The sequence below is a fragment of the Rhinatrema bivittatum genome, chromosome 2, assembly GCF_901001135.1.
Source record: "Rhinatrema bivittatum chromosome 2, aRhiBiv1.1, whole genome shotgun sequence".
Taxonomy (NCBI): domain Eukaryota; kingdom Metazoa; phylum Chordata; class Amphibia; order Gymnophiona; family Rhinatrematidae; genus Rhinatrema; species Rhinatrema bivittatum.
The window spans coordinates 67,433,176-67,459,594 of NC_042616.1; the positions used below are offsets into that span (position 1 = coordinate 67,433,176).

The 26,419-nt window shown below is 41.1% G+C and overlaps 1 long non-coding RNA gene across 2 annotated transcripts in view; it reads right to left on the reverse strand.

Moving 5' to 3' along the window:
• The window catches only part of LOC115086025, a 70,818-nt gene extending 61,929 nt beyond the window's left edge, over positions 1-8,889 (reverse strand). For both annotated transcript variants that reach the window (XR_003855011.1, XR_003855012.1), the window contains exon 1: positions 8,732-8,889. This is a non-coding gene — a long non-coding RNA (uncharacterized LOC115086025). The remainder of the gene's footprint in view (positions 1-8,731) is intronic.
• Between the last annotated feature and the right edge of the window lie 17,530 nt (positions 8,890-26,419).

Below are 26,419 nucleotides of genomic sequence, written 5' to 3' on the forward strand. Positions count from 1 at the left end.
ATTTCTTAGAGGATGCTGTTTTTACAGTCATGATCCTCATCAACCATAAGAATGTATTAAGGCCACCAGGTGTTTGAATCTCTGACAGACCCATTGGGTGGCTCTTTGCTCAGTTGCAGTTTATCATTTCCTATCTCCCAAATTCAAAGGATGTAAGGCTGATGCTCTTTTCCAACAATTTTATCTGGAGGGTGACTCTGTTCCCATTGATAAAGGTCCTATTATACCAGAATCCAGGATTATCTCAAAATGGAGCTAATTAATAGGGATGTGAATCGTTTTTTGACAATTTAAAATATCGTCTGATATTTTTTAAATCATCAAAAATCGTTAAAGAGTGCGATACAATAGAAATTCCCCCGATTTATCATGAAAAATCGTTAATCGGGTTTGTGTCCACTAACGGGAGTTATTTGGGGGGGGGGGGGGGGCCGGAAAACCGGCACACCAAAACAACCCCTAAACCCACCCCGGCCCTTTAAAACTAATCCCTTACTTCCCCCAACCTCCCAAACCCCCCCCCCCAAATGTTTTAAAATCACCTGGTGGTCCAGTGGAAGCCCCGGGACCGATCGCCCGCTCTTGGGCCGTTGGCTGCCACTAATAAAAATGGCGCCGATGGCCCTTTGCCCTTACCATGTGACAGGGTATCCGTGCCATTGGCCGGCCCCATCACATGGTAGGAGCACTGGATGGCCCGCGCCATGGCCCGCGCCATTTTTAAAGATGGCGCCAGCCATCCAGTGCTCCTACCATGTGACAGGGGCTGGCCAATGGCACGGATACCCTGTCACATGGTAAGGGCAAAGGGCCTTCGGCGCCATTTTTATTAATGGCAGCCAACGGCCCGAGAGCGGGAGATTGTTCCCCACGCCCCCACTGGACCACGAGGTAATTTTAAAATGTTTTTTGGGGGGTTGGGAGGGTGGGGGAGGCTAAGGGGTCAGTTTTAAAGGGTCAGGGTGGGTTTTTTGTTTATCGGATCGGGCGCAGCCGATAAACAAAAAAACAATCGGGCCAGACGATAAAAATTATAAGATTTGAATCGGTTCCGATTCACATCTCTACTAATTAATTATTTGGAGTTATTGTCAACCTTTTTCTTTAAACAGTTTATTTTCTCTGAGGTCACTACAGCACAACAGACAGACAAGCATTACAGTTGAGACAGTAAGATGAAAAAGAGAAAGAAAAACACATGGTGTGTCAGAAATTAATACAACGTTATAAATCTCTCCTAGTCCCTGAAGAAAATGGCTCGGTTCCCGTCGAAACACTGACAGTGTAGGGCAGATGGCCCCATCTTGCGCAGAAGCTGAACTAACAATTAGAGAATATGGCATCTCAAATAAAAACCAGATAAGTGTGCAGAATCTCTCAGTTAAGAACAGTCGAAGTGGGGTGACCATGTGGGAGAGAGTGATTGTTAAAAAATGGATTTCTTATAAAAAACAAACAATAGAGAGGGAAAACTCATTTTAATTTTTTTAATAATTCTGTTCATTAAACAATCACTGTATTGAGTAAGACGGTATCAGAATCAAGTGCCTAGTTTTTCATCCACTGTCTCTCACCCGCAATGGGCCCCAGACAATATCAGCCTTACCGGCACTATAAATATAATCATTTACCATCACCTCAAAAACTAACCATATCTCCTATTATTTTATTACACTTCTTTATTAAATACCAACAGCAAACTCAATAAATTATTCTTTTAGATTTTTCTTTTAAATTCTGAACATATTACAATCAAAATACTTAGCTCCAACTAAAGCGTTCAAAAGTTACCCATCATGGACCATGTTTTGGCCAACAAGCCTTCATCAGGGGAAACTTTGTCAATCATTTCAAACAGATACTATCAGAAATAATCCCTCATCCTAAAAATCAAAAAGGCATCTATTTGAAATGATTGACAAAGTTTCCCCTGATGAAGGCTTGTTGGCCAAAACATGGTCCATGTTGGGTAACTTTTGAATGCTTTAGCCTTAGCTAAGTATTTATAGGTCAACATCTTTAGTGACAGGCAAAGAAGTTTCATATCACCTGTCGCCTCCCCCATCTTTAAAGGAAAAAAAATTGTAGGCAGGATACCCGTGCAGTTCCTTTTTTAGACCTTTTGTACCATTGAGCAGATCTTATGTCAGGGATTCCTCTCACTTGATTTCTATTTTAAGTAATATGACTCCTCCATCGGAATCTTGCTTTCTAGTCAAGCTAGACATAGTATCTCTATACTCTAATATTCCCCAGGATGAAGCATTGATTGTAATCGAATAGACAGTGAACCTTCGAACAGTCCATAAGCGTGTACCCACCTCCTTCCTACTTGATTTGGCACGTTTAGCGTTGACCCAGAACTATTTTATGTTCAATTCAGATTTTTTCCAACAAATTAAGGGAACAGCGATGGGCGCGACTATGGCCCCAAGCCTGGCCTGCCTTTATGTAGCAGACTTCGAGGAGAGATTTGTTTACACCTCAGATTGGTCATCCCATATACATTTGTGGTTGAGATATATTGACGACATACTGCTGATCTGGTTAGGCACGGATATACAATTTTTTATGTTCTTAGACTGGTTAAATCAGTGTAATAGTAATTTACAGTTCAATTCTTACATTCACCCTAATCAGGTGCCATTTCTTGATATCTCAATTTCATTTGACAACAATGGATTCTCCACCTCGATCTATCGGAAAGACACTGACCGTAAGATTATGCTGTCTGTACTTCACTAACGTGGAATATATATACCAAGCTAAGCAGATGATGTTGAGGTTTTCTAAGAGGGGTACCCTACCCTCTCAAAGTGTTAAGGAAAGCTTTTAAATGAGCTTTGTATGTTAATAGGGACCTGCTTTTTTTTGCCACAAGATCATTCTTCATTTTCTTTTATCAATTGTATTTTGCCATTCTCCACCCTCAGTGGGACAATTACTAATATTATAAGAAAACATTGGGCTGCTCTTTCACTTGAGGATTTGTTTCATAGTGCACTTCAGATTACTTACCGCCATGGGAAAAACCTTCGAGACATGTCAATACACTCAGGGCACAATCTTAGGAGTGTTTCTTTAGATATAGGCATACACAATCTGCTCCGTATGCTCTCATACGTTTACATTGTCATCTTTAATTCATCCAACCACAAAGAAAATGTATTCATTGTTTGGAGAATCAGACTGTATATAATCGGGGTGATATATGTAATCAGTTGTCCTTGCCATAAATTGTATGTGGGCAAAACCTCCCACATGATAAAAACCCACATTATAGAACATTTTTCTAATATCAAAAATCATTGGGAAAATGCACTGCTGGTTGATCATTGGACACAATTATCCCATTCCATATCTGACTTAAAATTCTTTGTACTCAATGTGATCACGCCTCCTCTAAGGGGTGGGAATTACTCTGAGATTTTGATAAAGAAAGAACAAAAATGGATTTATATTTTAGATACAGTTGCTCCCAAAGGTCTTAATGTGGAACTTGAATGGAGTTTCTTCATCTGATCCTATGTGTAGAGCTCTGATTGGCTCTAATGTTCGCTTCTCTGATTGGTGCGGGTTTTCACGCCAAAAAATGTGTCAACGTTTAAAATCCTTCTGTGTTTCAAGATGTGTGCGCTCCCTGTGAAGTGATACAGTCTGGAACACCGTATGCTTAAAGTAACGAGCTATTATTCTTTGATTTAAAAGTTTATTATGGCTGGCCCTTTGCTATGTTTGATCTATGTATACTTATTCTGTTTTACAGATTGGTGCCATTAAATATTGTCCCTCCTGACGCAGCCTGTCTGGCGAAACACGGGGTCCGTGTCGGGGGTCCCTTTAAAGGACTGATTTATATACGTGGAGTTGCTGTATATTAATGATACAATAAAACTATAAATTTGACCAACAAGAAACTTTCTGCACTTTTTGTGTTTACACTGATATTGCTGAGTGCAGCACAAGCTCCAGCAGTGGTATTTTGGCAGTTCCTTTTCTAACCATACCTAACATTTCAATACAAATACACAAATAACACTTTACAAATAGAGGGAGGCATTATATTTTTCCCAACCACTTGTGATATGCTAATCCAAGGGCAAAATAACTATAACAGCATAGGAACTTTGGGAAACAGTTCAAGACACACATTTACAGAATACATAGAACATGAATAATGATCTCCTTGAGAAAAATCAATTATATATGGTCTGTCTATCTAATATATAATCAAACCTAGTTACCTATTGAGGAACCTGGGATGGCATGGACCATCCACTATAATTAAACATTGGAAAGCATGGCAGTAGTGACAACCATAAATTGAAAACAGATACATGTAATTAACTTTGGTGACGAAAATTCCTTCAGCTGATCTCATTGGGAAAGACCATGAAATGGATCTACAGGGTCCCTTCTACTACACTGGAATGGGGAACAAACTCACAGATATGAGAGTAATCCCCTCTGAGTAACCACTTGACAAAGGTAGTTTACGTTCCATCCCCTTCACCAAAGTGAACACAAAGGTGTGGTCACTGCACATGAGGCAAAACTCAAGCATGGTTCTTGGACCTCGTACCACTACATTGCTTCTAGGTGCTACAATTCCAAAGTGCTTCTGAGCCATCGTATTGCTCACTGCCATGTTCCATTCTTTGGAATTGTAGTTGTAGATAATCATTTTATGTCCACCCTGGGAACCTCGGGAATCAACATAACTTTTATTTGACGAGGCAGCTACCAGAGAAGTGGGACTATGCAATGACACCTATTATCTATCAGTTCGCAATGTCCATGCTCTACCCATGGACGATGGCCAGGGCAATGCAGGACATCCTATGTTGGTGCTTGAGGTCACCACCACTCTAGACAAAAGTGTAATGTTCTCCTCGGCTTCGGCCCACTCCACAAATTAAACTGTCACTATCATTTTATATCCCAGCAGTGATAGCTGAAGTCTCCCTCAAAGGTAGAACAATCTTACATTGAGGTTTGCCACCCTAGGCCAAGCAGTTCCCTGAACAATGGGATGGCCTGAGCACTATTAGAGTCTCCAGCAGACCTGTTTCTTCTTTTCTCTAGTCACACTAGTTTGGTGTCTTCTTCACCTCATGTCTTTTAGAATTTGGTCATGGTCACCCAACATTTGTATGATTAGACTTCCATCCAATATACCTTCGCTTGTCTCCATCTCCATACTCCTTTGCTTCAGGGTGTGACAAGCAGGCTAGATATCCCTTTTTACCTCATTACAGGAAGAAGGCTCACACTGCCCACACATGCTGGCTCACACTGACTGGCTGTTTAGCGATGATGTACTGCCACTCCAGCTGCTTCTAAGCACCATGTCCTTCTTTATGGATTTTTGGCATGTCCTGCCATCTTCTTGCTCGGATGGTGGGAAGTCTGCCATTTTGGTCAAATCTTGTAAAATTTGTAAAATTCTTCCAAGTTCACATATATTCCCTCTGGACTTAGGGTTTCGTCCTCTGTACATCCTACTTCTTGTGTGCCAGTAGGTCCCTGTTCAGACACCATCTTGTATAACATCAACCTATTTGGTTTCTCGGTTGCATCCAGAGAGCTACATTTTCTGGGCTTCGTCAGGCAGGGGGGAGCTTAACTCCCAGGGCACTTGGCATGGTCAAGTAAATCTAGTCCTCAAATCTCACTGCAAAAATGGTTGGACAAAGGAGTTTCAAGAGAAGCCCCCAAAATAATAAAAAATTAGAAGACAGCAATTACCAGCAGCCAAACTACTCACTGTTCTCATACCAAAAGAGAGGGAAAAATGATCTGAGTGGAATTGGTTCTCAAAGGAACATTTACTTCAATTTGAAAATAAGAATCCACTCAGAATTGAAAACATAAGGAACATAAAATTCTATGTCAAGAAAACCATAGTCTCCTTGTCCATTTTACTCCTCCTAAATGCTAAACTTCCAGATGCACCAGCTTCCATATTCAACAGCATTTCCATCTAAAGAGTAGGGTAGCTTGAGTTCAATTCCAGCATATAATGGGAAAAGGTGAAAAAAATAAATTACTTCAAAAATAGTATTCAGAATCAAAACAGTTCCATAAAATCCCACTGGAATATCCAAAGATCTCAAAAATTCTCTTCACCCTTGCCTATGAATAGTAATTAGGGATGTGCATTCATTTTAGAAGAATTAAATAATTTCAACAAAATTGTCTAATTCATCCTGTTTTGGAAGCGCCCCAAAATGAACAATAATTCACCGAAATTCATGAAAAATTAGAATTTCATGTTAGTGTGCACTAACACAAAATTAGTGAAATATGAAAAAAAAACCACGGAATATGGAAAAAATGAAGTTAGCCGCAGGAAAAATGAAGTGTGAACTGACACGATATATAAAAATGATACACATCTCTAAGTAACTAGGGCAAAAAGAATAATAACCCAGTCCTTCTGGATACTGGGGTTCTCCCTTTCGTCAGGAAATGATCAGGATCCAAAAAACACTACAGCAAACCTCCCTTCTCCTGATCATGTCCACATTGAGGATAGAAAAACCAATAGCCAAGTCCTCGCAATCTTGAACAGTTCTCTTGGGAAGAGGCAATGACTCAGATCACATGTCTTGAGTGAACTTTGTAGTCTCCTCAAGCCTTCCCACAAAAAGATAGGGGAGACTATCAAGAATACAAAAAAAAAAACCATTTCACCTCCCATGATGAAAAAAACCATTCCATATCTATCTATCTATCTATCTATCTATCTATCTATCTATCTATCTATCTATGTTTAAGGGTCATATGAATCTTGGCTTTAACTAATCATTCAAATATAGGAGCAGCCTCACCGTACCCTTTCGAAGACAACTCCATAACAGCAGAGACTTCTGGTAAGCTCTGTTCTGAGCTGAGCTGTTATTACTACATCGTCCCTGGTATCATGCCTCAACCTGTCTTGTGGCCTCTGCTCCACCAAGAAATCTCCATCAGCATACTTTCTAGGCTGTCCAGGCCCCTCTTCCTGCCTGCACCACACCCAGATGCCAGCCCTATTTAACCCTGTCTGTCCCTTGATTTGATACTTCTTCATTGAGTCTCTATTTATTTATTTATTTATTTATATATTTTATATATTGTCATTCCATGTCGAGATCACAATGGATTACAAAATAATTTTAACTCACTATTATGAATGTTAACACATATAAAGTAAAATAAACAAATACAAATTAAACAGCTTATTAAAAATAAAACAAATAATACAATAAAAATATTAACTAATATACAGTAATAAAATCATCACAATTCATCACATCTTATCCTTCATGCTGCTAATCCAAAATTATCTCTCATCATTCCTAATTCAATACATATCTCAGTCTCTCACCTTTAAACCAAGATCATATGCATTTTAAACAGCCAAGTTTTAGCTCACATTTGAATCTCTACCTGTTATCATGTGCAACATCTCAGGTAGTGGGTTTCAGTGCTTAGGTCCAGCTATGGAAAACACACAATCTCATACTTGCATCAAATATTTGGCTGTTGGAACAATCAAAAGCTCTTTATTTTGATATCTTATGGCCTCTGGGTATTCTGACCTCAGCCTTGCCTTGTGGCCATTCGACCTTCTGCCTCTAGCCTTTTCTTGCCTTGTGGCTATCCAGACTTTAGCTCCTAGCCTTTCCTTGTGACCTTAGGGCATTCTGGCTCTCTTCCTTGCTTTACGGCTTATCTTGGGCTACTCCTGACCTCTGGCTTGTCCAGGCCTTGCCTACCTCTGTGGCCTCTTTGGGCCTCTCTCCCTGTCTTGCCCTTCGGAGCCTTCCTGTATTGTTGCCTTCGGGCTTTATGTTCTTGTCTTACCCTATCTTGTTCTGTTTTAGTCCATTTTTGTCCCAGCCTGAGTTCCAGTCTTATTTGTACTCTGTTCCTGAGTTCCAGTCCTACCTGCACGCTGCTCCTGGGTTCTAGTCTTGCCGGCATTCTGTTCCTGATTTCCAGCTATACCTGCACTCCTTTCCAGTCCAAGCCATGGTTCCAGTCTTACCAACATGTCCAAGCCTTGCTTCCACTGCCAAGCTTTGACAGGCTGTTCAAGTCTTGTTCCAGCTATACCAGCTGCCCAAGCCTTACCCCAGCCTCACCAGACTACCCAAGCCTTGCTCCAGCCTCGCTCTGCCGTCCCATGCCACTCCGGAGGTGTTGCACCCCACACTCTGCCTGGACAGGAGCCATAACAGGATACAGAAGGCACACATTGCCTCCAGCAGAAGGTGGGCGGCTCCTTGCTTGCCCAGTGAGTTAGACTTAAACTTTAATACTCTTAGTCCAAGCAGTGAGTGTGACTTTAAATTTGATTTTCTGAATATGAACAATTGTTTTTCTCTCGCTGCACCTCACACCAATATAGATGACTGGCTCTATTATGAATGATCCATTTGCCTGTAGTAGATTAATCCACTATTTCCTAAATGCTCCCATTGTCTTTTTTTATGCTACTAAAGGGAAGAATAAAAAAACATCAGAAGGGTAATCCTTGCTTTACAGAAACCCACATCAACCTTGGAGTTTAAACAAAAATCTCCCATGCCTCTCTTAGCACAGCCTGCGAGCACTCAAGCAGTTGAAAGGGAGCACTGTCTTGATTTTTTAAAACTCAGCATTTTCTCCCTGAACACCACAGCTTGTCAGGATAACTTAAATTGTATCTGCACTTGAAGCCAAGCCAAATCCAGTTTCTTACCTGAAAGTATAAATCCTGCCTCCAATTACAACACTTCTTCTGACTCCTTGCTTCCATATCTCTTGCCAGAGGCTTGCAACAGTTAATTAATCCTGCTTCTGACCCACCGTCTCAGCCTGAAGGTTTTTTACCATGCAAGAAACTGATTGAGTCTGCTCTCTCACCTGCCAGTACCAGCTCAAACCCATCTCCAAGGAAACAAGCCTGCAGCTTTTGCACCCTGTTCGGAGGCTCCCCAGCATAAACTGGATCTTATGGTTGGCTCCTTTCCTGCCACATTGAATCCTTTCCAGCCTTTTGCTGTCACTTCCAGAATACCACTGATGTCCAGAAAGCTTCCAGGGAAAAGCAGGTCAGCAGATCCTCCTCTTAGACACGCTCCTCTTGCTCAGGTCCTTGGAAATGCTGTCTCTCCAAACAAACCATCAGAGGGGCTTGGAATTAAAATCCCAGCCAGAAAGAATCTTGAAATCAATGCCTCAGTTGCTGAAAGACTGCTCAGCAGAGCTTCTATTGAGGGACTCCAAGCCAGTCATGCTTTCATTTCAAGAGGAACCCAGCCTTACTGATTTTCTTCAGAAAGAGCCAGAAGACGTGTTCCTGCTACAGAGGGGTCCTGCCCTTCCCCTTATCATTTGTAAACTTATCCCCTTATCACTTGTAAACCGGGGTGATATGTATATTATACAGGAACCTCCGGTATATAAATTATATAAATAAATAAATAAATAAATCATTTCAGCTGCTATATAGCCTTACCATACCCTGTTGAGGACACTGCTCTGAACTGTTCTTAATACCTCGTCCCTGGTATCATGCCTCAACCTGTCTTGCAGCCTCTGCTCCACAAGGGTACATCCATGAGTATATTGTCTGTGCTGGCCAGGCCTCTTCTTCCTGCCTGCACCACATCCATACTCCAGCCCTACTTAACCCTGTCTGTCCCTTGCTTCGATGTGTCTGCATCGAGTCTCTATTGGCTCCTTGCCCTAGCCACTCTTGCCTTATAGCATTCTCAGGCTTATCCTTGCTTTATCTCATGGCCTCTGGGCCTTCTGGCCTTAGTCTTGCCTGGGCCTTCTGATCCTAACCTTGTCTTGCCTGTGGCTATATGGCTTTCAGCTCCGAGCCTTCCTTATAACCTTAAGGCCTTCTGGCTCTCTTCTTTTCTTAGCAGCCTATCTTGGCCTACTCCTGACCTCTGGATTATGCAAGTCTTACTTAGCTCTGTGGTCTCTCTAGCCCTCTCTCTGTTGTGCCCCTCAGGGCTTTCCTGTAACGCTGCCTTCAGGCTTTATGTTCTATTTTCTGTCATCTTTGTTTTGCCCTATCTTGTCCTTTCCTGTCCTAGGCTGAGTACCAGTCTTACCTGCACACTGTTCCTGACTTCAAGCCTTAGCTGCATTCCCTTCCATTCCAAGTTTTGGTTCTAGTCTTACCAACATGTCCAAGCCTTGCTTCTTCTGCCCCAGACTATCCAGGCCTTGATGTAGCATAGCCAGGCTGCCCAAGCCTTGCTGCAGCCTCACCAGACCACTCAAGCCTTGCTCTGCCATCCTGAGCCACTCCAGAGATGGTGCTCCCCACACTCTGCCTGGACTGGAGCCATAACAATTGGTACTCAAAATGTATTATATTTATGTAATCAAGAATATTACCATAAATATTGCCTACATATTATTAAATGTATAAATATTTTTATTGCAAATATCAAAATCATGCATATGGCAACATTTTAAAAACGACAGCAATAGCTACCAACCTAGCCTCAATACGTAGCGGTCTTGCATATTCTATTACAACACTTATTCACACACCATGTACACTAAGGTGGTAACTTTCAAACCAGCGCATGGTCAGACATGTGTGCATGTTGTGAGACCGGGCCCAGGGATGCTGGAATTAAAATCCCAGCCAGAAAGAATCTTGAAATATCAATGCCTCAGTGGCTGAAAGACTGCTCAGCAGAGCCCCTATTAAAGGGACTCCAAGCCAGCTATGCTTCCATTTCAAGAGGAACCCGGCCTTACTAATTTTCTTCAGAAAGAGCCTGCAGACATGTTCCTGCTACAGAGGGGTCCTGCCCTTCCCCTCTTATAAAATAGCCTGGCCTGGGGCACACATGGGCCAGTTTTTAAGTGGGCAAGCTCGAGCGCGCGCAAATGCCACTTCTGCCATGTAAATCGGGGGATTTTAAAAGGGGTGAGTGCTGTCACCATTTCCAGTTTTACCAGTTCATCCCCATTTCACCCAGTTAAGAGAAAGTTTCTCTAAACCCTGCTAGTTTAATAACTTTCACTCCCCCAGTTATCCCTGACCCCCTAAAACCCTGCAGATCTGCCTGTTTATCTTTATTTAATACATTACACGATTTCTATAGCAGAAGTAATTGTATGCAGCAGGGGGCCCTGGGCATGCACTGGATTGCGTTAGTATTTACGCGCACATCTCAGCTTCACGCACCAAAACGTCCATGTCCCGGCCAGGCCATGCCCGCACCCCCCGTTCCTTTTCGAAAGCTTCCAAGATGCGCACGCCGCAGCATTTACGTGTGTATCCAGGTGGCTTTTAAAATCCACTGGGTATGCGTGAACCTGACTTATTTGCTCATCCCCTAATTAATGCCGCTTCGGGCTTTTAAAATTCACCTTTTGGAGCTCAATATACACTCACCACTCATACTATTTTATAAGTTTCCACGATACTGTTTTGTATATAATTTCCATTTTTATTGTTTATATAAGATCCATAATATCTCAATATAGTTTATATCTCCTTATATACTCTATTTTCTCTAAACTCTTTTACGCTCAATTTTATTCATAGTTTTCCACCTCCCTGTTCCCCCCGCCCCCTTCCCCTCCCCCCCCCCCCCCCCCCCCTCGGTTTAACTTGTTATTTGTAATGCACCGTTGCTAAACTCTTCTTAGCACGGTCGCTAGTTTATGTTCTGTGTAAACCGATGTGAAGTTACTAAACAAATGTCGGTATATAAAAACTGCAAATAAATAAAATAAATAAATATGTAATAAAACTATATACAACAAAGCGGCTAAGTATTTGTTTCTTCAACATTTTGGATATTAGGATTTTATAGTGGTTTTTGGGTAGTTTAAAATGTGGGAAATATAGCATAATTTAAGATTTCCTTAGTGGTTTACAATAATAGTTTCTTAAATTAAAAATTAAAAGATAAAATTTTTTTTGTTTAAATAAAAATGAGTGATGATTTTGCAGCATGATGACAATAAATGATTACAAGCAATAAACTGCTTCACTGACCGATTACAGCTTGCGGCCCATTGAGCGGCGAGAGGCTGCAGAGTGAGACCTTGAAGCAATCATTTATGATATTGTCATCTGTTGGCATAAAAGTTGTTTTTGTTGTAATATATTTTTTGTTTTCATATTTATTATACTGGATTTGTATCCTTTTCCTCTCTTTTGTTTCATTGCTTTATGATAAAACTATATACACCTTTAGAATCAATGCCACTATAATCACTAATGTGGTTATTTACCCAACACTAAATCTATTATGCATAGATCTTATTAAAATAACAGGAAATTGTTTAAGGTTGGCAGCATGCCATCTCATATAGAATCACATGTTCTTAATTTACTTAGCAACATTCCTATTTTATAAAATGCAACCGTTCTTAACAACTCAGTCATAGGATTTAATCACAGGATTTTGAAGCAATATTTCTGGCTCAGTAGCTGTCCCATTCCTTGAACTTCAAACATTCTTAGGAGTTGAGTCCCTTGTTCTCAATAATTCAGTGCCCAGTTCAATCTCATTCTGCTCCTGCTGTTATTTCTTCTGTTTGGATTCATTGAACGTTGATCTGTTGGACATTCACTCCCCCTGCCATATTCAGTTCGTGGGTCCTCTGTTTTCCTCTGTAAAATGAGTTTGCACCCTTAGTCCATTTCTCAGTGGAGACATGACTATATCACTCAAAAACTCCCCCAAAATCACCATTTGGCACTATTTCGAACAATTCTTTTCAGTCAAGGCAGATAGAACATAATCCTAGAGATGGAATTATCCTAGCCTTCTTTGAGGTAGTCTCTCCAGAACAGACCTGAGATATAATGGGACAGTGTGGGGAAACTTGCACTGCTACTACCTAGGCTACACCTATTCGGTGAATTACTGGTGGATGCTGGCAACTCTCATAAATGCTAAAAATATTATTGGGAAAAAGAAAAGCAAAGAGGAAGGAATAAAGCCAGCATCCATCCATATGATATTATGAACAAATTATATAGTGCTGCTGATTTAAATATTTAGAGAAATAACCAATATCCCTTGCAGAAAATCAAAGTGATTGAAATGTCAACAAAAGAATAAACTTCAACTCAGCTGGAATTCCTTTTATGAGCGAATGTGCATGAATATGCATTATATTAAGGCTCATTTATCCACTATTGTGAACATTTTACTAGCACAGTACAGAGCAAGAGGTTCTAAGAGAAGTGGCAGCTCTTTTTGCTCATAGTAGAAAAAAAAAAAGCAGCTGCAATCAAAATGCTTACAAACAAACAAATTCATAGTAGAGCCAGCCACCCAATCTTCAGCATCCTGTCCCAAATCGTAAACTATCTTTTTCTCTTCAGCTACTCATCGCCCCCCCCCCCCCCTCTATTCCTATTCTCATTCCTGATGGAAGACAACCACACAGAGAAATATTTCACAAATAGAAAGTTACAGTACTTTGCAAATGTATAGCTACAGCATAAATGCAACTACAATAAAAGAATATAATACATTAACCCCATAAAATATCCTAATAAGCTGGCACAAATTGTAGGTTGGAGACAAACCCTTACCTTATGGTACACGACAACTACTTTACTTACCTTTGTTGTTACATCATTGCTGGGCAGGATTTAGACTCTCATTTCCAATACTAATCTACCCATTGAAGTCAATCCTTTGGATGGACCACTGCAAGGTGGCTATCAGAAGCCATTCCCTTTATTCGTCTTCGCTGTTACAATTGTTTTCTAGCTTGGGAATCCATATGTTATTTGGTAGATGCCCCATCCCATCCCTTGAAGATTAGGAGTGTCCAAACTTCTCCTCCAATTGCTGTCCCAGTGGGAAAGGCCCCATCCTTCTGAATGATGGTCAGACTCTCCCCACCTCACCAACACGTTATTGACCAACCATCAAGAATTGTAAAGGAAACGAGGCAGGAAATGGATTACCAAGCTCAATATTGTGTAAATTCCTGCTGCCCATGATGCCATTCAGGTTTCTGCCTTATGCCTTATACAAGTGCCCACATCTGCCATTATACTGTGATTAAAGGAACCCCACTCCCCCGGGAGATAGTGCATTACAGATCAGATGCTTGGTGCAATTGATAGAGACGGAAGATGGTGAAGATAGCATTGACCAACCTAAATAGGTTTCTCTTTCATTGATCTGTCCCTGAGCTGCTCCCCAGTCCATTATTCAGTTGTCAGCAATAGGAGATTCTGACCACCATTGGCTCTTCTGAGCCACCGCTTTATAAAATATTGTCTATCTAGACACCCCTCATCTCCAAGTAATGGGACGGGGAGGAGGGGAGTTCTAGGTCATGAAGGCCAGAAGGTGGCAGCCATTTCAGAGTAAGGACCTAGCTAGCACAACAGTATTGAGTACCACAGCCATGTTTTAGCCTAGGGCTCTAGTTGTGTGCAGGCTCCCATCTCCTTTCATTTTATACTGGGAAAGAAGAAAGTTTTAAGATTTTAGATTAAGATCTCTGAAGGACATGATACCTTCTTATTGGTGCAAAATGAATTCAGAAATAACTTACAGTGTTTTCATTTTATTTTTAAAGAAATAAAGTTTCTCAGTTTCATTGTATGAGAGGACTTTATATTCATCTGTATTACAACTATACAAATGTCAATGTACAGTACCTTGCTAGTGTAAACTCTTTAAAACCTTAGAAATCACTTTCATGAGCAATAATGCTGTTAAACCATTGATGCCAACAAAGTCAATACAAACATGTTTATATAAATGACTCATAAGGATTTTACCAGAAGCCTATCCTCTTATGCTAATTTCTCACGTTTAGCAGAGTTTGATAAATGAGACCTACACTGTGAACATGAATTATTTGCTGTGCTACAATGATAAAATCACAATTGTGCTATGGTAAAATTCCAGTTTTCATGGACCATTAAAAACAATGATCCGCTCATTAACTCACAAACATTGGTATGAATTAATCTTGCCACAATAGCTTCAATATGCACAATCCTATTTTATAGCAATAGCAACATTGCAAAATTAATGTTTGTTTAACAATATTTATTCTGGCACAAACACCCTAAGTTATGTTCATTTGATTTTTTTTTTTTAAACACAATAGCATGTGTTCTCTGGGTTCATGCTAGTATTATCTGGGGACAAGCAAAATAATAATTTTGTTTTAACTGATTTGAGACCCAGTAGAACGTTTTAGATTTGAGTTCCAGCAAAAGAAAGCTATTTGATGTTTGAATTTAGTTGAGCTTTGTATTGCCTGTATCAAATATTAGAGGAAGTTGGGAGAGGGAGAGGTTAATAGAAAAACGATCTCAGTTACAGTGCTCCGTTCCTGGGCCTATAACTGATGATCATCCAATGTATTCAACTCCTGCTGCAGGTGTAGAATTCATGGGGTGAGAAGTTAAAGGGAGGTACATTGATAATTATTTTATTTACACCTACAGCTTCTCTTTACTTTATTGTAAGAGTGCTGTTCCAGTCTGACTTAAAGGCCTAACAAAAATATAGCAACATTTAAAAAAATGTAACATGTCTGGGATAAATAAATACAAGCTAGATTCCAAAAAGTCCTCATGTGTGTCCATGTGCACGTGGCTCCCGACACGTGCACATGGACGCAATAATTTTATAACATGCGCATGTTATAAAATATGGTTCCCGCGAGCACGTGCGCACCAGATTTTAAAATCCGCGCCCGCACGTGCAGGTGGGTTGGCACTAGCACGCGGGGTGAGAATTTTCTAAACCAAGTTGTAGCGACATGAGTAGGCCTTCCCCAATTCCCCACACCTCTACCTAACCTTCCTACCTTTTTCCTTCTCCTCCCTGACCCCTAATTCCCCTAACTATTAGGGTTTTTTTGTTTTAAAATTTACTTCAACTTCCAAGTTGAAGATTCTTCCGTATGCTGGCCGGCTGCTGGTGTGTGCTTCCCCAGGACAGCAAGGCCCGGCCACGCGTGTAACCCCCAGTTTTTGCACACGTGGCTCTTTTAAAATTGGGCCTTAAGACTTTATCCAGATGTTTCACATTTGGCCCAAACTGGATGTAAGAAATTTTAAAATTCTCAGACAAGTGTTATTTGATATTGGCTCTGACGTCTTGTTAAAATGTCCTGGAAAATATAAAATTAGATGTTACTAATTCAGTTAACCAGAAGGGAAGGTATAGTGCTATAAGAGTTCATGGATCCTTATCTTGAAAATTCAATAAATGAAACTTGAAAATTAATTATATCAACATATCCTTGTTTATTAAATGATTGCTTGCAGATTGCTTGCAGACAAATCGGTCTGCAAGCAATCATTTAATAAACAAGGATATGTTGATTTAATTAATTTTCAAGTTTCATTTATTGAATTTTTCAAGATAAGGATCCACGAACTCTTATTGCGCTATACCTTCCCTTATGGTCCACACCTAACTGTATACCGCTCATCATCTCCACTTCTTATTAGCCTGTGCTAATTCAGTTAATACATATTTTTATCATGCTTTCATCTCTGAGAACTATAAGGAAATGAAAACTACAAAATTTATTTCTAGTCGTATTTCTAATACCTTCAGTTTATTTGAAGCTTCAGAGGATGAGAAACATTCACACCAAAAATCAATCAGGGATTTATCCAAAAAAAAGGGAGTAACCCAGCCCTTATCAATAAATTAAGTATTCCTTGCAGGCCTTTGCAAATTAACATTAAAAACACTACATAAATTTAAAGAACTTTAGTTTACACATTCATATTCCTTAGCAACCTAAATTAACTAAGAACACAACAATATTAAAATGCAGACAGCAGTCCAGTAGCACTATGGGTACTTTCCAGTCTTTTGATGATTGCCACATGTATTATGATTATCTACCAGTTGGTTAAAAGTCATATGTGTGCACCTGTTACAAAAAGCTCCTGGCTCTCAGAGAATGAGCCTGATTTCTGGAGGCTAGAATGGCAGATTTCTAGGAGCTGAGGCAGACAGAGAGGAACATAGAGATCATTAGGGACATAGTAGCCAAGACCTGTATTGCCTTGTAGGAGCAAAGTCACCTGAATTGAGAGCATCAACTTGATATAACAGGAAGTGACACTGTAGCTAGGACCTGTTCTCCAGGTGATGCATTATCCTGGATGGGTCTCCAAGGATTTGTGCCCAGGAGGGAAGGGGTAAGTCATCTATCATAGTTGGTAATTTTATCATTAGGAATGTAGTTAGCTGCATGGATGGTGGATGTGAGGATTGCTTGGTAACTGGCCTGCCTGGTACGAAGGTGGTGGACCTCATGTGTCATCTAGATAAGATTTTAGACATTGCTGGGGAGGAGCAGGCTGCCATGGTACATGTGGGCATCAACAACATAGGAAGATGTGGGAGAGAGGCTCTGGAAGCCAAATGTAAGCTTTTAGGTAGGAAGTTGAAATCCAGAACCTTCAGAATAGCATTCTCTGAAATGCACTCTATTCCATGCACAGGACCATAGACCATAGAGACAGTCAGAACTTCAGAGCCTCAATGCTTGGTGCAGAAAAGAGGGCCTTAGTTTTGTTAGGAACTGGGCAACATTTTGGAGAAGGGGAAGCCTATCCAAAAGGATGGGCTCCACCTTAATCAGTGCAGAATCAGGCTACTGGCACTAATCTTTGAAAAGAAGATAGAGCAGCTTTTAAACTAGAACATGGGGAAATCTGTATATTGCTTAGCAGCGTTTAGGTTGGTGGAGGTATCTTCATAGGATACTAAAATAGCAGGGAAATTAGGTCATCTTTATACAAAGGTTCCAATAAAAGCATATGTATCCCATTTACCTATAACATTTATTTTATAACATGTGCGCGCTACTGCACACATGTTATAAAATCCAGGGTCGGCGCGTGCAAGGGGGTACACAATTGTGCAACTTGTGCGTGCCGAGCCGTGCAGCCTTCCTCCGTTCCCTCCAAGGCCGCTCCGAAATCGGAGCGGCCTTGGAGGGAACTTTCCTTCCGCCCCCCCCCCCCCCCCGCACCTTTCCCTCCCTTCCCCTATCTAACCCACCCTCCAGCCCTACCTAAATCCTCCCCTACCTTATCTTGCTGAGTTACGCCTGCCTCTGGCCAGAGGATTCGGCCCTGCCCACAGACCGCCCCTGAACTGCCGCCACAGCCCCGTCCCCACCCTGGACCACCGCCACGCCACCCGTCCCCGCCCCCGGCCCGCCCATTTTTGCAAGCCCCGGGACATACGCGCGTCCCTGGGCTTGCGCACGCTGCCGAGCCTATACAAGATAGGCTCGACGCGCGCAGGGGCAGGTTTTCGGGGGATACGCGTGTATCTTACGCACATAACCCTTTGAAAATCTACCCCAAAATGTGTACCTTGAAATATCTGTATGCTAATGCCAGGTCTAAAAATTAGGATGGGAGAGTTAGAATATATAACACGGAATATATTTATTTATTTAACAGCTTTTTTATACCGACATTAGAGGGCACATCATATCGGTTTCCATCTGAACAAAAAGGTGGAAAATACAAAAAACAGGGAGGGGGGAAAGGGGAGCAACAAGAGTAACAAGTTGCAACAAAGGTGCTGCAGCTAGAAGGAGGCTCTATATGTGAGCCTGAAAAACTGAAACTAAAGGATTAAAGATATTTACATATTAACATATTAACATAGTGCTTAGGGCGGTGAGGCTTAATTGCAAGGTGAGGAGGTGAAGGAGGCAGTGGTTAAAGGGAACTAGTCAGGAAATGCCTGGTGGAAAAGCCAAGTTTTCAGCATTTTCCTGAATTTGTATGGGCAGAACTCGAGGCGGAGGTTTGTCGATAGAGCATTCCAGTGAGTGGGGCCTGCTATTGATAGGGCACAGTCCCTTGTTGATATGAGGTGGGCTTTTTTGAGGGGTGGGATGTGTAGTGTACCTTTACGGTTTGTTCTGGTTGGGAGGGAGGAGTGTGTGAATCTGAAGGGTTCGCTGAGCCAGGAGGAGTTGCTTTTGTGGATGGATTTGTGTATGATGGTAAGGGTCTTGAATAGGATGCGTGATGGGATGGGGAGCCAGTGGAGGTCTTTTAGGAGGGGGGTTATGTGGTCTGATTTGCGTGTGTTCATGATTATTCTGGCTGCGGCATTCTGTAACATTTGAAGGGGTTTGATAGAGGAGTAGGGGAGGCCTTGGTACAGTGAGTTGCAGTAGTCCAGTTTGGAAACTAGGGTGGCTTGGATGACTGTTTTGAGGTCGTGAGTATGGAGTAGGGTTTGAGCTTTTTTATGACGTTGAGCTTCTATAAGAATGAAGAGTTAGACCTAATTGACATCTTCATTCTAGAAGAATGAAGAGTTAGACCTAATTGACATCTCAGAGATCTGATTGAAGGAGGATAACCAATGGGACAGTGCTATATCAGGGTACAGATTATATTGCAATGATAGGCTGGATCAACTTGGTAGGGGATGATGTGTTATGGGATGATGTGTAGGGATGGTATAGAGTCCAACAGGATAAACATCCTGCAGAAACTAAATGTATTGAAAATTCATTATGGGTGGAATTTCCATGTGTGATGGGGAAGACTAAGGTGGTAGAGGGTCTATAACTGTCCACCTGGCCAAAATGAATAGGCAGACAATGAAATATTAATGGATATTAGAGAAGCAAACAAATTTGGCAGCAATGTAATAATGGGAGATTTCAATTGCCCCAGTATTGACTCGGTAAATACACAAGTCATGTCAAGGAGGTAAAGTTTTGAGATGAAGTATATAACTGCTTCATGAAACAGCCAGTCCAGAAACCAAAGTGAGGGGGAGACATTTTAGACCTAATTCTTAGAATTAGGTGTGAGAATGTAGAATTTGGTGCAAGAGGTAATGGTAGTGGTGCCTCTCAGCAACAGTGATCATAATGCAGTCAGATTTGAGTTAATGACTGGAGAGAGGACATTAATCTACTACTCTAGCATTTAACGTTCAAAAGGGAGATTTTGATGGAATAAGGAAAATAGAAAAAAGAAACTAAAAGGTACAGCTATAAAGGAAAAAAACTTTACATCAGGCATGGTCATTGTTTAAAAATACCAACTTGCAAGCCCAGAACAGATATATTTGACACATTAGAAAAGGCAGAAGGAAGGTTAAACAACTGTTGGCATAGTAAAAAGGTGATGTGAAAGAGGTTATTTTAGCCAAAAAAACTTCTTTCAAAAATTGGTAAAAGAATCCAACTTAAAAAATAAGAAAAAGCATAAGCATCGGCTAGTTAAATTTCAAACATTGATAAGGCAGCAAAGTAAGTATTTGAAAAGAAGTTGGCCGTAGAGGTAAAAGCTCATAATAAAACTTTTTAAAAATATACTTTTTCTGCAGCAAGAAGACTGTGAAGGAGTTGGTTAGATTGTTAGATGATTGAGGGGTTAAAGGGTCATTTAGGGAAGATAATGCCATAGCAGAAAGACTAAATGAATTTTTTGCTTTTATGTTTACTGAAAACAATGTTGGGGAGATACCTGTGCTAGAAACGGCATTTAATGGCTATGGTTATGAAGAAAAGAAACAAATCATGGTGAACCTGGATGATATAATTGGGCAGATTAACAAACTAAATATTAAATAAACTAGTCCAGAATGCAAAAATGAAATTGCAGATATATTACTAGTAATTTGTAACCTAAAATTTAAAATTGTACCTGAAGATTGGAGAGTGGCCAATGTGATGCTGATCTTTGAAAAGGACTCTAGGCTGATCTGGAAAAACTATAGACTGGTGAGCCTGACTTCACTTCCAGGAGAAACTGTAGAAACTATTCTAAAGAATAAAAACTCAGAACAAATATAAAGAAATGGTTTAATGGGACACAGCCTGCTTGGATCTACACAAAGGAAGTCTTGCCTCACTAATCTGCTAAATGTTTTTTGAATGAGTTGAGAAATATGTGGATATTGGTGATCCAGTGGATAATATAGTGTATTTGGATTTTCAGAAGGTGTTTGACAAAGTCCTCCATGACAGACTCCTGAGAGAAATAAAAAGTAATAAGATAGGAGGCAATGCCCTTTTGTGGACTGTAATCTGGTTAAAAGATAGAAAGCAGAGATTAGGAATAAATGGTCTGTTTTCTCAATGAAGAAAAGTAAACAGTGGAGTGCCTCAGGGATCTGTATTGGGACCAGTACTTTTTAATATTTCTATAAATAATCTGGAAAAGGGGAATGACGAGTGAGTGATCAAATTAGCAGATGACACAAAATTATTCTGAAGAGAGACACAATCACAAGCAGATTATGAGAAACTGCAGGAAGACCTTTGCGAGTCAGGGAGATTGGATATCCAAATGGCAGATTAAATTTAAGGAGGCTAATTGCAAACTGATGCACATAGGGAAAATTAACCTTCACTGAAGTTACATGTTGGAAGGTTGCATATTAGGAGTTAGAACCCAGGAAAAGGATCAGGGCCTCAATGTGGACAATATTTTGAAATCATCAGCTCAGTGTACGGCAGTCTCAAAAAAGCAAACAAATTGTTAGGAATGTTGGGAAAGGAATGGAAAATAAAATAAAAAATATCATAATACCTCTGTATCATTCCATGGGGAGACCACACTTTAAGTACTGTGTGCAATTCTGGTCACCAATCTCAAAACAGAAATAGTTTAACTGGAAAAGGTAAAAAGAAGGGAAACCAAAATGATAAAGGGGATGGAATGGCTCCCCTATGAAGAAAAGCTAAAGAGGTTAGGCCTGTTCAGTTTGGAAACCGATGGAGGGAGGCAGGATTTTAGCGAGGTCTATAAACTCATGAGTGGAAAAGAATGAATAAATATGAATCAGCTATTTACTCTTTCAAATAACATAAAAACTAGGGGACGCTTCATGAAGTTAGAAAATAGCACAATTAAACAAATCAGAGAAAATTAGCTCTGGAATTCATTGTCAGAGATGTGGTAAAAGCAGCTAGCATAGCTCAGTTTAAGAAAGGTTTGGAGAAGTACTTGGAGAAGTCCATAAACTGTTGTTAACCAAATGGACTTGGGAAAAGCCACTACTTACTTATCCCTCAGTGAGAGCAGCGTGGGATCTATTTACTGTTTGGGATCCTGCCAGGTGCTTGTGTCATGGATTGGCCACTGTTAAAAAAAGAAAACTAGGTTTGATAGATCCTTGGTCTGACCCAGTATGACAATTCTTATGTTTTTATGTTCACGGGGTTTCTCAGAGATATCAGAGAAATTTGCTTTCCTTTCCTAAACAATGTGTGCTCTTCTAAATCAAGAAATGTTTTTGCAGATGTTTCCACATCTGATTTCTTCAATATTTCAAATCTAAAACATTCAACACAACTGATGCACAGTAAAACTGAGGGATTCATGGTTTACCTAATGCCATAATCTATGAATGTCAGTTTTATGAGTCCCACAATAACTTAATTATTAATTGATAACCATGTCAAATGTCACCAGCACTGTCTCAAAGCCCTCATAATGTTTTCTTGAAGTCAAACAATATTTAGAATTTAATGGCTTAGCAAGGTCCACACAGACCTTAAGGATGGATATCCCTTGCCATTTTCAAACAGAAAATAAGAGTCACATACTATGAAATCAAGTATACTTCTCCAACATGATACAAAACCTTAGACTCTGCCATACCTAGAACAATAAGAAGTCAATTTCCTGTTCAGTGGGGTTGTCTAGCTAAGTTCAGAGCTTGGCAGGATAAACACAAGGTTTTGAATTTCTCGCCTTTCACATTGGGTACGTTTTACTCAGATGAATTATTATACAAGTGTAGTACCCGCCTACTTTGCTTCCTAGGTTCTGACCCAGAAGAAAGGTCAAAGTGCTTCATTGCCGCTGACACACTCAACATGGCTGCCCCTTGCTGTCATTGCTTCATAAGACTGCACCCTGTTTCAGGAGCCTTGATTCTATGAACCAATAATAAGGGAGAGTCTTTTGAAAGTGACAGGCTGTTTTTTTGGGTTTTTTTTCAAAAGAGACTCAGGGAGGGAGAGAAAGAGAGTGAAAACAGGTTTCTCTAACTGGGGAAAGGTTTACTAATCTATGCAGAAATCTGGACAATGAACTCCCTGCTTAGTTTGAGCAACAGACAACATATTGTTCTTGCTGGAAGCTGCTTTAGCTGCCACTTGAGCAGAAGAGTTGTATCAAGACTCAGAACAAACAAGCAATTTAAGGCAGCTGCAAAGGAATTACTGGATCCCTGAAAGCTATACTGAAAGTTGTTTCTGCTGCCTTTCCAGCCACCAAAAAATGCCTTCCAGATTCACTGGTGTGAAGTGTGAGTAATTCTGTGACCAAGGATCAGGGATGTACAGGGGAAAAAATTTGTTTTCATTTTTACCTCATTTTCAGGAGCTTTTTTTCCCCCACAAATTCCGGTTCATGATTGCTTGATTTGTTCCATTCGTTTGAAAAAATGTATCAAGCAACAACAAAAAAATCCCAAAATGGCCAAAAAATGAATATTAGGCCTCCCTCCCACCCTCCAGAAAAGATACAGGGGCCAGGATGTTTCCCCAGTCCCCACTTCCCCAGTCCAATAGGGATCTGCCAGCTAAGACTAGGCCAAAACCTCAGACTTGCATAGACTGCAGTAGGTCGCCACAGCTTCAGCTACTCAAGGCTGGCACCATGACCTAAGCTGGAGCCAGGACTCAGGCCCAATGCCTCAGCCTGGCCTGAAGGTCAGGTCCCAACATCAGGACCTTGGCCCAGACCTAGGCCTGACATCGTGACCTGACCCAGAGGCCTGGTCTCAATGCCTGGGCCTCGCCATAGGCCGGAGCCTGAGCCCAGGACTGATGCCTTGACCTGATCCAGAGGCTGGGTCCTGGCCTCGTCCTGGACCCAAGCATGAAGCTGTGACCTGACCCAAAAGCTGGGACCCAATTCCTGGCCCAACAACGGGGCCTTGGACAGGAGGCCAGGTCTTGATGCTTGGGTCTGGGGGCCAGGATTGGGAACTCATCTTCTTGGTCCTTTTCTTTCTTTGACTCTTCAATGCCAAATGACAGCACCCACCGTGGTCATGCCAGATTTAGCTAACTCTGGTGCATTCACTCCAGCAGATGGGCCATTATGATGTATGACATTGTTTGGCATTACTGTACATCAAAATGGCGCCATCCCCTGGAGTGAGTGCGCTGGAGTTAATCCAGTGTGACCCCGGCAAACGCTGTTATTCAGCATTGAAGAGCTGAAGAAAGAAGAGGACCGAGAAGAGGAGAACCCAGGCCTGGGCTCTGAGGCTTGGACCTGACCCTGGGCTGAGAACCAGGCATCGGGACCTGGCCTCCTGGCCAAGGCCCCAACATTGGTCCTGAATCCAGGCCTAGGCCCCGGCATCGGAACCCGACCTCCCTGTCGGATCACGGCATCTGGCTTGTGTCTGGGCCGAGGCCCTGGTAATGGGTTCTGTTCTCAGGTCAAGTCATGGAGTCTGGCCCAGCCTTGGGCTCTGGTCTAGGCCAAGGCCCTGGCGTTGGGACCTGGTCTCCAGGTAAGGTCGCAGCATTGGGCCTGGACCTGGGCCGAGCTCCTGGCGCCAGGATCTGGTTTTCGGGTTGGGTCATTGTATCAGGCCTGGGTCCAGGCCCTGCCCTGGGCTGAGGCCCCAGCATTGGGACCCAGCCTTTGTTGGGTTTCTCGATGGATCAGGTAAGTATTTTTTTTTTAAATTTTCTGGGGTCTTGGCTGAGGCCCGCCATGGCCTCTGCTTTGGGCCTCGTGCTGTACCCTAGGTGAGACCCCAGCAGGGCTTTAAAATGATACAGTGGTTTAAACCAAACAAAGAAATAAGGTTCCTTTTATTCAGGATGGACCCAGATTCAGTTTGGGGCTCCCCCGAATAAAATAAATTAGCCATATTCATCGTGTTTTGCACTTTTGTTTTAAATGAATGCACATCCCTACCCAGGATTAGGGAGAAGACATTAAGCTCAGGGCTCTGGGTTAATCTTTGTATTTGAGCTGCAGTTATCCTATTGTGACTTTATTCATTACATCAAAGAACGTTAACTCTCTGCAGCATCTATAAACCATGGGATTAAATAAAAACCCTCCCAACTCTGTATCCGTTAATCCTTCATTCCTCAGCCCCATCACCATACTCCAGGGGTGTAAGGAATACTTTTTCTTGCTCATCAGGTTTGCAAAAGCATTGTGCTACATTACAAATCTGCCACACCCAGAAAGTTAAGAGCCCTTCATGTGGCTGTTAATTCCTGGAGTTGAGGAACTTTTCATGCAGTGGAAAGGGTGGGGAGAAGCAATTGGCTCTGCTTATGCATGAAAAATACTGGGCCCAGCAATTAGTGATGTGGTATGTTAATTCAAAGGTATACCAAGTCTGGGTACCAGCAAATACAAAGTTTTACTACTTTAATGATTAATGTTTTTGGTTTGTTTGTTTTTTAGTTCAGAACATTATATACAACTGTTCATACTCATTATGGAAGTGTGCATGGGCATGTGTGATAGATTACACTGTTTATAGATTTTAGCACTGGTATATGTACTTAATATTTTGTTTATGCACAGCTTTTGGTGCAATTGTCTCTTGCAATAATAAAGCAGCATTGTTCCATTCCAGCGTACTTTGGTTGGTTCACACTGGGACATTCAAAGAGGGGATCTTTTACCACACAGGCCATACCCCTGGCTGGGGCTACATTAGTTTTACCTGAATAAGTTATTACCTGGTTAAAACTTTCCCAGATAAAAAAGGGAGACAGGGCAAAGGCATTCCTTCTGAATAAGGGCATCATAGTTTTTAGTAATACCAAAAAGCAGAGCTCTACTAAGCTTGCATTGTATATAATGCAAGAATCCTTTATTTTTTTCATTTTTTTAATATATCTCAAAAAATCAGAGGGAAAAATTTCAGAACTGAGCCTAAACTGCCCAAAGGGCCTGAATAAAAACTCAATATGCAAATCAAAGGTGAGACAAACCTCCAAACGTTTTTATTTGCATTTTTATTTTATACCAAAACGTCTTAGTACTTTTAATTTTTGTACTTCATTGGGCTACGTTTTCTTCATTTGTATTATTAAATTATTTTTCAAAAAACTAACATACTTCTTATAATACAAAACAAATCCATAGGAAATTACTTGACAAGAAGATCTCAGTCCGATATGTCCTGTTGTAAATCCACCAAGGGTAAAGTTTATCTCAAAATGGCATGTGTTCATCAAAATGCGGCAGTTATTCAAGTGTCAAAAAAGGAATCTCCGATTTCTTAGAATAACGATCCATAAGGAGCTATCATAATGCAATATGGCTGCAATACTCTCATACACATTTACTCATCCCAACACCAATGCTAAAGGACTCTGAATGAGAACTCATAGGCTCTTCTCTACACAAAAGTGGTTGAAAAACCAAAGCAATTTCTCCAAGCTTCTTCAG